Genomic DNA, 12,543 nt, shown 5'->3' on the forward strand with positions numbered 1-12,543 from the left:
CCATCCCCTCTCCCTTAAAAATTTCTTTTTCCCCCTTCTCATTCTTCTCTATTTCCTCCTCAAAGATGGACTTGCCCCAAGAGACTGTGATCCGGATTTTGATGTTAACCATGATGTTGACCAGAGCAGTCTGTTCCGGCGAGAGTACCATAGAGGTCGAGAGAGGTTCTGGAATGGGTTCCGATTATGATGATGGAGGCGCAGTTTTCCAAGATCAACCAAACCAACAAGCAAAGGCGAGTATCAGAAAACGATCCGATAGAAGAAATTGTGATGGATTGTTAGCTGAAGAAAACTGTATCTGTAGGCTCTGTGACAATTTGATTGAGGATGGGTGCATAAAGAAATGCCAATCCAGTTTTAATATCCATATGGACCGGCATCCATTGAGTGACTATCACTCCTTAGTGGGTAACGTACTAAACCAAACAGATTGTTGGGTATGCTCTCAAGTACCTCAGGGTCATAGCAAATCAGGGCTAGTACCATTTCCTTTAACGTTAGGGGAGGTACTTGAGCTAAGTGGTGGGAGACCGGTGGACCGGAGGTTTAACATCTCCAGCCCTCCTAGTTTGAAGCTCCACCAATACCATGTGGATAGGTCCCTCTTATGTTTTAATATCTCCAATCCCCGTAAGCCGGGAAATTGGGAAGTGTCATGGAGCAACCTTACCATGACCTTTTCACACAGAGCAGATAGAATGCCTACAGATACAGAGCTTGTACGCCACATAGCCAGTAGAGGAAAATCTTTCCGGTATCGATATACCTTAGGAAATAGGATTACTAGAGTTGGAGAAGTATCACCAGGATACTGTGCACATATCGTACAAACCGATACGTGCATTAAGCAGATGGAAGAATTAGGGTCAGGAGAGTTCACCTGGAAGGTGTGTAATATGGTAATGTCCTTCTCTGTCCCATATGTTCTCCCCGATGATGCATATTTCATATGCGGGAGAAAGGCGTACAAGTGGCTTGCCCCAAACTCTGAAGGATTGTGTTATATTGGAAAAGTATTGCCTGAAGTGATGACTGTTACACATGACAAAATGAAGGACATACACCGTGGTGCCCAAGCTCCTTATACTCACACTCATTACGAGCACCGAGTTAAAAGACAACTGTCAGAAAGGTTAGAGCATCCGGCCTCTGATCTTATCCATGAATCCACCGGGATTCAGGTTCTGGTAGCGTTAGATTTCACTCGCACCGCTCGAGGAGTGATGAATTATAGATACATTTCCGCACTCGCCAATTTGTTAGATAATATCACTGAAATGTATGATGACACGTTCAGATACACTGGAAGAGAACTTCAGGCTTATAAAACAGAACTAGTTCAGCATAGGATGGTTCTTAATTATCTTACAGCAGTAACAGGCGGATATTGTGTTACATTGGCAACACAGTACGGCATAAAGTGTTGCACGTATATCACAAATAGCACCGAGGATCCGGTAGAGGTCATAGACCAAAAGATGGACGATATTCTCCAATTGAAGTGGGAATTTCGTCGAAAACACAATCTCACCCTTGCTGCTGTAGGTAATGAGCTGACTGGTTGGGTGTCATGGTTGAACCCGCGAAATTGGTTCTCCGGTTTAGGAGACTGGGCTCAAGGAGTCATAATGGATGTTGGAAAGTTCCTCCTATGTATCTTAGGTGTTGTTATATCTATTGGATTGATATTTAGATGCGGGCAGGCTTTAATGAGGTGCAAACAAAGTACAAAAGTGATGAGCTTGAGGAGTGAGGAAACTGTAATTAACCTGGATTTGATTTATGACCCAATGATAGAAACCAGGATGTGATGAAAAATGCGATTATACGGTCCGTTTCTTTCACCTGTTTTTCTGCTTTTCTCCAAGATACAAGGACCCCCTTGGACGAGGAAGTTGACGAGACGCTATACAGACAACAGACAAGCACCAAAGATGAAGTTTTGACCACTTGAGAAATGGACATTTGATGAACTTTGCCATGGATCCCCAGTTTCCCTAGTATTCTTAAACTCACGCTAGCCCAACATTTTTGTAAATCTGATGGCACTGACAAAGCTATTTGCTCATGCCCAAGGAGCAATACAGCGCAAAGAAGACGACTCTCAACAGATACCGAACAAAACTTCAACGACAGATGTACATTTACCTGACATAGAATATCATTGCATTCTCCATAAGTGTTCTTTATCTTCATCTCTACAACCCTCAGGTAATAACACACATAGTAAAGGGAATACAGGCACAGATATCAGCAATCACATATTCCCCCATTCATGTATCATCAACTAAAATGTGCTCCCCATTTTGTTCAAAATCCGAAAAGAGCTCGGTAAAGTTTGACAGCCCATCCACAGACCCGTACCACGGGATAAGAAGGAATTCAAATGTATACTTCGCAATACCTCGAAGCTTGATTTACAACACGTACGGCACGATGATATATGACCCCCCAAACATGGACTCATACACACATGCTTCTGCTATCACACTAGGTCATACCCTCTTCACACCTACTCCTCTCTCCTCCCTCACCCAACCATGGAAATGAATTAACCCCTGACATATATTTTTCTCCTTTTGAAATGTTTTAGAAGGTGGCAGTTATTATTGACTGCCAAAGGGTGGACTGTCAAAGTCAGAAAAATATCCCTATACACGCTGCCATATTTGCACCTCACGCTGGTCTGCGCTGCGCATGCGTGCGCTTTCCCGTGATAGCGCATACCCGCTGATGCGTGCACCCGCTCGCATCGGTATGCGTATTTACGGTAAAGAGTATGTAGTCGTAGCGTGCGACCCAATCGTTACATATTTCCACAATTAATGTAGTTTGTAGATCATGGTCCCTTTGATAGATTCTGAAAGTTTGGTTAATATAGAATGTCCCTGAATGGAGGAATCCCTCTTTGTATTGTGCGAAGGGTCTAACAGGAATCATACAGCAGTGTTTGGTACCCATCGGAAGAGTATTTAATTAGCAATATTCCGGTGTTGGTTTGGAGCGTATTAATCGCTCGTGCGAATAGTTATGGACATAAGAAGTTTATGTCCATTACTATTATTTACTCATACTCAGGTATGCGGCGGGAAAACCTAGTTTCCCACCCACCTGAGCTGTTTGAAATCGTCACAGCCCACCTGTATGAATCACCCTATGACCTTTTGTTATAATGCGAAGCCGAATTCCTGCGTCCAATGGACAATGAGGTTGTAGGGACCATTAGATTGCATTGTGTGAGTAGCATAAAAGACAGGCCTGTGGCATCCAGCTTTCACTTCTCATCAAACGGTTCTCATTGCTGATAATCGGGAAGCTGGATGTCCAGGGGCGCATGCGATCATACCCTTTGTGCGTAAGTTTCTCTCCGTAATCATATTGTCTTACTGTGAGCCAATCTCTCTCTCTCTCCGTCTCTCTCTCTCTCTCTCTCTCTCTCCCTTCTCTTTCTCTTGTATCTCCCATTGACTAGTATTGTATTGTATTAGATCAGCATAGTATTGTATTGTATTTCTTGTATAGTTATTTGGTTAGGAAGTCTCTGTTATATTGTAGTGTATCATTTGTACTGTGATTCTTTTTGCAAGTATAATAGTTATAATACAGATAATAGGCTTTGGACCCTAAACCAGTATCTGTGTATTTCCTATAGTTTTAAGTGTTCACTTGAGCGTCGGTGACGCTCAAGCAGCTTTGTAGTTAATCAGGTTACACAAGGTTGCACTTACACCCTGTATTCACATTAAGGTATTCTGTGTATTTCATTAATAATAGGTTTAGACATAAAGGTATAGCGTTGTGAGCGTCTGCGCCGCTGGTGATCTCCTCGTGGTCTCGAGCGTCCGCTACGCCATAGCGAATCATTACTCTAGTCATCACCAATAACGTACTGTCCCGTGATCACTGGGCCGTGAGCGAACGTGACGCTTGAGCGTCTCGCCTACGGCTAAGCGATCGTTACGCAACTAGCGTACCCTTACGGTACTTCTTAAGTAAACAGCGTACTGTGTTCTTAGACTTCATCAAGGGTTGTTTATACGACAAAGGAATTTAACATTGTCAGTGAGTTTTTTGGAGTTTGAGGAGGATTTGAGGAGGTTATTTGCGATTGTTGAGTGCTGTACTGTGTGTGTAAGTAGTCTTGACATACTTGTTGTGTAGTTATTTTAAAGTTTGTCTACTTTTTTGTAGTGATGAGCGGGTTCGGTTTCTCGGAAACCGAACCCCCCCGAACTTCAGCCTTTTTACACGGGTCCGAGCCGTGCTCGGATTCTCCCGTGTGGCTCGGGTAAACCGAGCGTGCCCAAATGTCATCATTCCGCTGTCGGATTCTCGCGAGATTCGGATTCTATATAAGCAGCCGCGCGTCGCCGCCATTTTCACACGTGCATTGAGATTGATAGGGAGAGGACGTGGCTGGCGTCCTCTCCGTTATAGTCATAATAGAAAAGACTAAGAGTGACATTGTTATAATTGTGGGGAGGATTGGGGACGGGGAGCAGCTGTTAGGAGTACAGTGCAGGGTTTTGCTGATAGTAGTGAGTGTGACCACCAGTTTAATCCGTTCTCTGCCTGAAAAAAACGCTCCATACCATATCTGTGCTCAGTGTGCTGCATAATATATCTGTGCTGAGTGCACTGCTCACACTGCCTAATTGTGGGGACTGGGGAGCAGTTATAGCAGGAGTACAGTGCACAGTTTTGCTGACAGTGACCACCACTCCAGTATACGTTTGTCTGCCTGAAAAACACTCCTGGGGTGGCTTTTTCTCTTTACTAGTAGTTTAGCAGTCTGCTGACAGTGTCCACCAGGTCCATTTATTATACAGTATATTATATATATAGCAGTACGGTAGGCCACGGCTGTACCTACCTCTGTGTCGTCACTCGTCGTCCATAAGTAATAATAGTATACTATCCATCCATCTACATTGTATACTTGTGGTGGCTTTTTTTTCTTCATACTAGTTTAGCAGTCTGCTGACAGTGTCCACCAGGTCCGTTATTATTCTGTATATATTATATATATAGCAGTATGGTAGGCCACGGCTGTACCTACCTCTGTGTCGTCACTCGTCGTCCATAAGTAATAATACTATACTATCCATCCATCTACATTGTATACCTGTGGTGGCTTTTTTTTCTTTATACTAGTTTAGCAGTCTGCTGACAGTGTCCACCAGGTCCGTTATTATTATTCTGTATATATTATATATATAGCAGTACGGTAGGCCACGGCTGTACCTACCTCTGTGTCGTCACTCGTCGTCCATAAGTAATAATAGTATACTATCCATCCATCTACATTGTATACCTGTGGTGGCTTTTTTTTCTTCATACTAGTTTAGCAGTCTGCTGACAGTGTCCACCAGGTCCGTTATTATTATTCTGTATATATTATATATATAGCAGTACGGTAGGCCACGGCTGTACCTACCTCTGTGTCGTCACTTGTCGTCCATAAGTAATAATACTATACTATCCATCCATCTACATTGTATACCTGTGGTGGCTTTTTTTTCTTCATACTAGTTTAGCAGTCTGCTGACAGTGTCCACCAGGTCCGTTATTATTATTCTGTATATATTATATATATAGCAGTACGGTAGGCCACGGCTGTACCTACCTCTGTGTCGTCACTCGTCGTCCATAAGTAATAATACTATACTATCCATCCATCTACATTGTATACCTGTGGTGGCTTTTTTTTCTTCATACTAGTTTAGCAGTCTGCTGACAGTGTCCACCAGGTCCGTTATTATTATTCTGTATATATTATATATATAGCAGTACGGTAGGCCACGGCTGTACCTACCTCTGTGTCGTCACTCGTCGTCCATAAGTAATAATACTATACTATCCATCCATCTACATTGTATACCTGTGGTGGCTTTTTTTTCTTCATACTAGTTTAGCAGTCTGCTGACAGTGTCCACCAGGTCCGTTATTATTATTCTGTATATATTATATATATAGCAGTACGGTAGGCCATGGCTGTACCTACCTCTGTGTCGTCACTCGTCGTCCATAAGTAATAATACTATACTATCCATCCATCTACATTGTATACCTGTGGTGGCTTTTTTTTCTTCATACTAGTTTAGCAGTCTGCTGACAGTGTCCACCAAGTCCGTTATTATTATTCTGTATATATTATATATATAGCAGTACGGTAGGCCACGGCTGTACCTACCTCTGTGTCGTCACTCGTCGTCCATAAGTAATAATACTATACGTTCCATCCATCTACATTGCATACCTGTGGTGGCTTTTTTTTCTTCATACTAGTTTAGCAGTCTGCTGACAGTGTCCACCAGGTCCGTTATTATTATTCTGTATATATTATATATATAGCAGTACGGTAGGCCACGGCTGTACCTACCTCTGTGTCGTCACTCGTCGTCCATAAGTAATAATACTATACTATCCATCCATCTACATTGTATACCTGTGGTGGCTTTTTTTTCTTCATACTAGTTTAGCAGTCTGCTGACAGTGTCCACCAGGTCCGTTATTATTATTCTGTATATATTATATATATAGCAGTACGGTAGGCCACGGCTGTACCTACCTCTGTGTCGTCACTCGTCGTCCATAAGTAATAATACTATACTATCCATCCATCTACATTGTATACCTGTGGTGGCTTTTTTTTCTTCATACTAGTTTAGCAGTCTGCTGACAGTGTCCACCAGGTCCGTTATTATTATTCTGTATATATTATATATATAGCAGTACGGTAGGCCACGGCTGTACCTACCTCTGTGTCGTCACTCGTCGTCCATAAGTAATAATACTATACTATCCATCCATCTACATTGTATACCTGTGGTGGCTTTTTTTTCTTCATACTAGTTTAGCAGTCTGCTGACAGTGTCCACCAGGTCCGTTATTATTATTCTGTATATATTATATATATAGCAGTACGGTAGGCCACGGCTGTACCTACCTCTGTGTCGTCACTCGTCGTCCATAAGTAATAATACTATACTATCCATCCATCTACATTGTATACCTGTGGTGGCTTTTTTTTCTTCATACTAGTTTAGCAGTCTGCTGACAGTGTCCACCAGGTCCGTTATTATTATTCTGTATATATTATATATATAGCAGTATGGTAGGCCACGGCTGTACCTACCTCTGTGTCGTCACTCGTCGTCCATAAGTAATAATACTATACTATCCATCCATCTACATTGTATACCTGTGGTGGCTTTTTTTTCTTCATACTAGTTTAGCAGTCTGCTGAGAGTGTCCACCAGGTCCGTTATTATTATTCTGTATATATTATATATATAGCAGTACGGTAGGCCACGGCTGTACCTACCTCTGTGTCGTCACTCGTCGTCCATAAGTAATAATACTATACTATCCATCCATCTACATTGTATACCTGTGGTGGCTTTTTTTTCTTCATACTAGTTTAGCAGTCTGCTGACAGTGTCCACCAGGTCCGTTATTATTATTCTGTATATATTATATATATAGCAGTACGGTAGGCCACGGCTGTACCTACCTCTGTGTCGTCACTCGTCGTCCATAAGTAATAATACAATACTATCCATCCATCTACATTGTATACCTGTGGTGGCTTTTTTTTCTTCATACTAGTTTAGCAGTCTGCTGACAGTGTCCACCAAGTCCGTTATTATTATTCTGTATATATTATATATATAGCAGTACGGTAGGCCACGGCTGTACCTACCTCTGTGTCGTCACTCGTCGTCCATAAGTAATAATACTATACTATCCATCCATCTACATTGTATACCTGTGGTGGCTTTTTTTTCTTCATACTAGTTTAGCAGTCTGCTGACAGTGTCCACCAGGTCCGTTATTATTATTCTGTATATATTATATATATAGCAGTATGGTAGGCCACGGCTGTACCTACCTCTGTGTCGTCACTCGTCGTCCATAAGTAATAATACTATACTATCCATCCATCTACATTGTATACCTGTGGTGGCTTTTTTTTCTTCATACTAGTTTAGCAGTCTGCTGACAGTGTCCACCAGGTCCGTTATTATTATTCTGTATATATTATATATATAGCAGTACGGTAGGCCACGGCTGTACCTACCTCTGTGTCGTCACTCATCGTCCATAAGTAATAATAGTATACTATCCATCCATCTACATTGTATACCTGTGGTGGCTTTTTTTTCTTCATACTAGTTTAGCAGTCTGCTGACAGTGTCCACCAGGTCCGTTATTATTATTCTGTATATATTATATATATAGCAGTACGGTAGGCCACGGCTGTACCTACCTCTGTGTCGTCACTCGTCGTCCATAAGTAATAATACTATATTATCCATCCATCTACATTGTATACCTGTGGTGGCTTTTTTGTCTTCATACTAGTTTAGCAGTCTGCTGACAGTGTCCACCAGGTCCGTTATTATTATTCTGTATATATTATATATATAGCAGTACGGTAGGCCACGGCTGTACCTACCTCTGTGTCGTCACTCGTCGTCCATAAGTAATAATACTATACTATCCATCCATCTACATTGTATACCTGTGGTGGCTTTTTTTTCTTCATACTAGTTTAGCAGTCTGCTGACAGTGTCCACCAAGTCCGTTATTATTATTCTGTATATATTATATATATAGCAGTACGGTAGGCCACGGCTGTACCTACCTCTGTGTCGTCACTCGTCGTCCATAAGTAATAATACTATACTATCCATCCATCTACATTGTATACCTGTGGTGGCTTTTTTTTCTTCATACTAGTTTAGCAGTCTGCTGACAGTGTCCACCAGGTCCGTTATTATTATTCTGTATATATTATATATATAGCAGTATGGTAGGCCACGGCTGTACCTACCTCTGTGTCGTCACTCGTCGTCCATAAGTAATAATACTATACTATCCATCCATCTACATTGTATACCTGTGGTGGCTTTTTTTTCTTCATACTAGTTTAGCAGTCTGCTGACAGTGTCCACCAGGTCCGTTATTATTATTCTGTATATATTATATATATAGCAGTACGGTAGGCCACGGCTGTACCTACCTCTGTGTCGTCACTCGTCGTCCATAAGTAATAATACTATACTATCCATCCATCTACATTGTATACCTGTGGTGGCTTTTTTTTCTTCATACTAGTTTAGCAGCCTGCTGACAGTGTCCACCAGGTCCGTTATTATTATTCTGTATATATTATATATATATAGCAGTACGGTAGGCCACGGCTGTACCTACCTCTGTGTCGTCACTCGTCGTCCATAAGTAATAATACTATACTATCCATCCATCTACATTGTATACCTGTGGTGGCTTTTTTTTCTTCATACTAGTTTAGCAGTCTGCTGACAGTGTCCACCAGGTCCGTTATTATTATTCTGTATATATTATATATATAGCAGTACGGTAGGCCACGGCTGTACCTACCTCTGTGTCGTCACTCGTCGTCCATAAGTAATAATACTATACTATCCATCCATCTACATTGTATACCTGTGGTGGCTTTTTTTTCTTCATACTAGTTTAGCAGTCTGCTGACAGTGTCCACCAGGTCCGTTATTATTATTCTGTATATATTATATATATAGCAGTACGGTAGGCCACGGCTGTACCTACCTCTGTGTCGTCACTCGTCGTCCATAAGTAATAATACTATACTATCCATCCATCTACATTGTATACCTGTGGTGGCTTTTTTTTCTTCATACTAGTTTAGCAGTCTGCTGACAGTGTCCACCAGGTCCGTTATTATTATTCTGTATATATTATATATATAGCAGTATGGTAGGCCACGGCTGTACCTACCTCTGTGTCGTCACTCGTCGTCCATAAGTAATAATACTATACTATCCATCCATCTACATTGTATACCTGTGGTGGCTTTTTTTTCTTCATACTAGTTTAGCAGTCTGCTGAGAGTGTCCACCAGGTCCGTTATTATTATTCTGTATATATTATATATATAGCAGTACGGTAGGCCACGGCTGTACCTACCTCTGTGTCGTCACTCGTCGTCCATAAGTAATAATACTATACTATCCATCCATCTACATTGTATACCTGTGGTGGCTTTTTTTTCTTCATACTAGTTTAGCAGTCTGCTGACAGTGTCCACCAGGTCCGTTATTATTATTCTGTATATATTATATATATAGCAGTACGGTAGGCCACGGCTGTACCTACCTCTGTGTCGTCACTCGTCGTCCATAAGTAATAATACAATACTATCCATCCATCTACATTGTATACCTGTGGTGGCTTTTTTTTCTTCATACTAGTTTAGCAGTCTGCTGACAGTGTCCACCAAGTCCGTTATTATTATTCTGTATATATTATATATATAGCAGTACGGTAGGCCACGGCTGTACCTACCTCTGTGTCGTCACTCGTCGTCCATAAGTAATAATACTATACTATCCATCCATCTACATTGTATACCTGTGGTGGCTTTTTTTTCTTCATACTAGTTTAGCAGTCTGCTGACAGTGTCCACCAGGTCCGTTATTATTATTCTGTATATATTATATATATAGCAGTACGGTAGGCCACGGCTGTACCTACCTCTGTGTCGTCACTCGTCGTCCATAAGTAATAATACTATACTATCCATCCATCTACATTGTATACCTGTGGTGGCTTTTTTTTCTTCATACTAGTTTAGCAGTCTGCTGACAGTGTCCACCAGGTCCGTTATTATTATTCTGTATATATTATATATATAGCAGTACGGTAGGCCACGGCTGTACCTACCTCTGTGTCGTCACTCATCGTCCATAAGTAATAATAGTATACTATCCATCCATCTACATTGTATACCTGTGGTGGCTTTTTTTTCTTCATACTAGTTTAGCAGTCTGCTGACAGTGTCCACCAGGTCCGTTATTATTATTCTGTATATATTATATATATAGCAGTACGGTAGGCCACGGCTGTACCTACCTCTGTGTCGTCACTCGTCGTCCATAAGTAATAATACTATATTATCCATCCATCTACATTGTATACCTGTGGTGGCTTTTTTGTCTTCATACTAGTTTAGCAGTCTGCTGACAGTGTCCACCAGGTCCGTTATTATTATTCTGTATATATTATATATATAGCAGTACGGTAGGCCACGGCTGTACCTACCTCTGTGTCGTCACTCGTCGTCCATAAGTAATAATACTATACTATCCATCCATCTACATTGTATACCTGTGGTGGCTTTTTTTTCTTCATACTAGTTTAGCAGTCTGCTGACAGTGTCCACCAAGTCCGTTATTATTATTCTGTATATATTATATATATAGCAGTACGGTAGGCCACGGCTGTACCTACCTCTGTGTCGTCACTCGTCGTCCATAAGTAATAATACTATACTATCCATCCATCTACATTGTATACCTGTGGTGGCTTTTTTTTCTTCATACTAGTTTAGCAGTCTGCTGACAGTGTCCACCAGGTCCGTTATTATTATTCTGTATATATTATATATATAGCAGTACGGTAGGCCACGGCTGTACCTACCTCTGTGTCGTCACTCGTCGTCCATAAGTAATAATACTATACTATCCATCCATCTACATTGTATACCTGTGGTGGCTTTTTTTTCTTCATACTAGTTTAGCAGTCTGCTGACAGTGTCCACCAGGTCCGTTATTATTATTCTGTATATATTATATATATAGCAGTATGGTAGGCCACGGCTGTACCTACCTCTGTGTCGTCACTCGTCGTCCATAAGTAATAATACTATACTATCCATCCATCTACATTGTATACCTGTGGTGGCTTTTTTTTCTTCATACTAGTATAGCAGTCTGCTGACAGTGTCCACCAGGTCCGTTATTATTATTCTGTATATATTATATATATAGCAGTACGGTAGGCCACGGCTGTACCTACCTCTGTGTCGTCACTCGTCGTCCATAAGTAATAATACTATACTATCCATCCATCTACATTGTATACCTGTGGTGGCTTTTTTTTCTTCATACTAGTTTAGCAGCCTGCTGACAGTGTCCACCAGGTCCGTTATTATTATTCTGTATATATTATATATATAGCAGTACGGTAGGCCACGGCTGTACCTACCTCTGTGTCGTCACTCGTCGTCCATAAGTAATAATACTATACTATCCATCCATCTACATTGTATACCTGTGGTGGCTTTTTTTTCTTCATACTAGTTTAGCAGTCTGCTGACAGTGTCCACCAGGTCCGTTATTATTATTCTGTATATATTATATATATAGCAGTACGGTAGGCCACGGCTGTACCTACCTCTGTGTCGTCACTCGTCGTCCATAAGTAATAATACTATACTATCCATCCATCTACATTGTAAACCTGTGGTGGCTTTTAGTTGTGCGCAAAATATGGAGAACAAAAATGTGGAGGTTAAAAAAATAGGAAAAGATCAATATCCACTTCCACCTCGTGCTGAAGCTGCTGCCACTAGTCATGGCCGAGACGATGAAATGCCATCAACGTCGTCTGCCAAGGCCGATGCCCAATGTCATAGTACAGAGCATGTAAAATCCAAAACACAAAAGATCAGTAAAATGACCCAAAAATCAA

This window comes from Pseudophryne corroboree, chromosome 1 (genome assembly GCF_028390025.1).
Source record: "Pseudophryne corroboree isolate aPseCor3 chromosome 1, aPseCor3.hap2, whole genome shotgun sequence".
NCBI classification, from domain to species: domain Eukaryota; kingdom Metazoa; phylum Chordata; class Amphibia; order Anura; family Myobatrachidae; genus Pseudophryne; species Pseudophryne corroboree.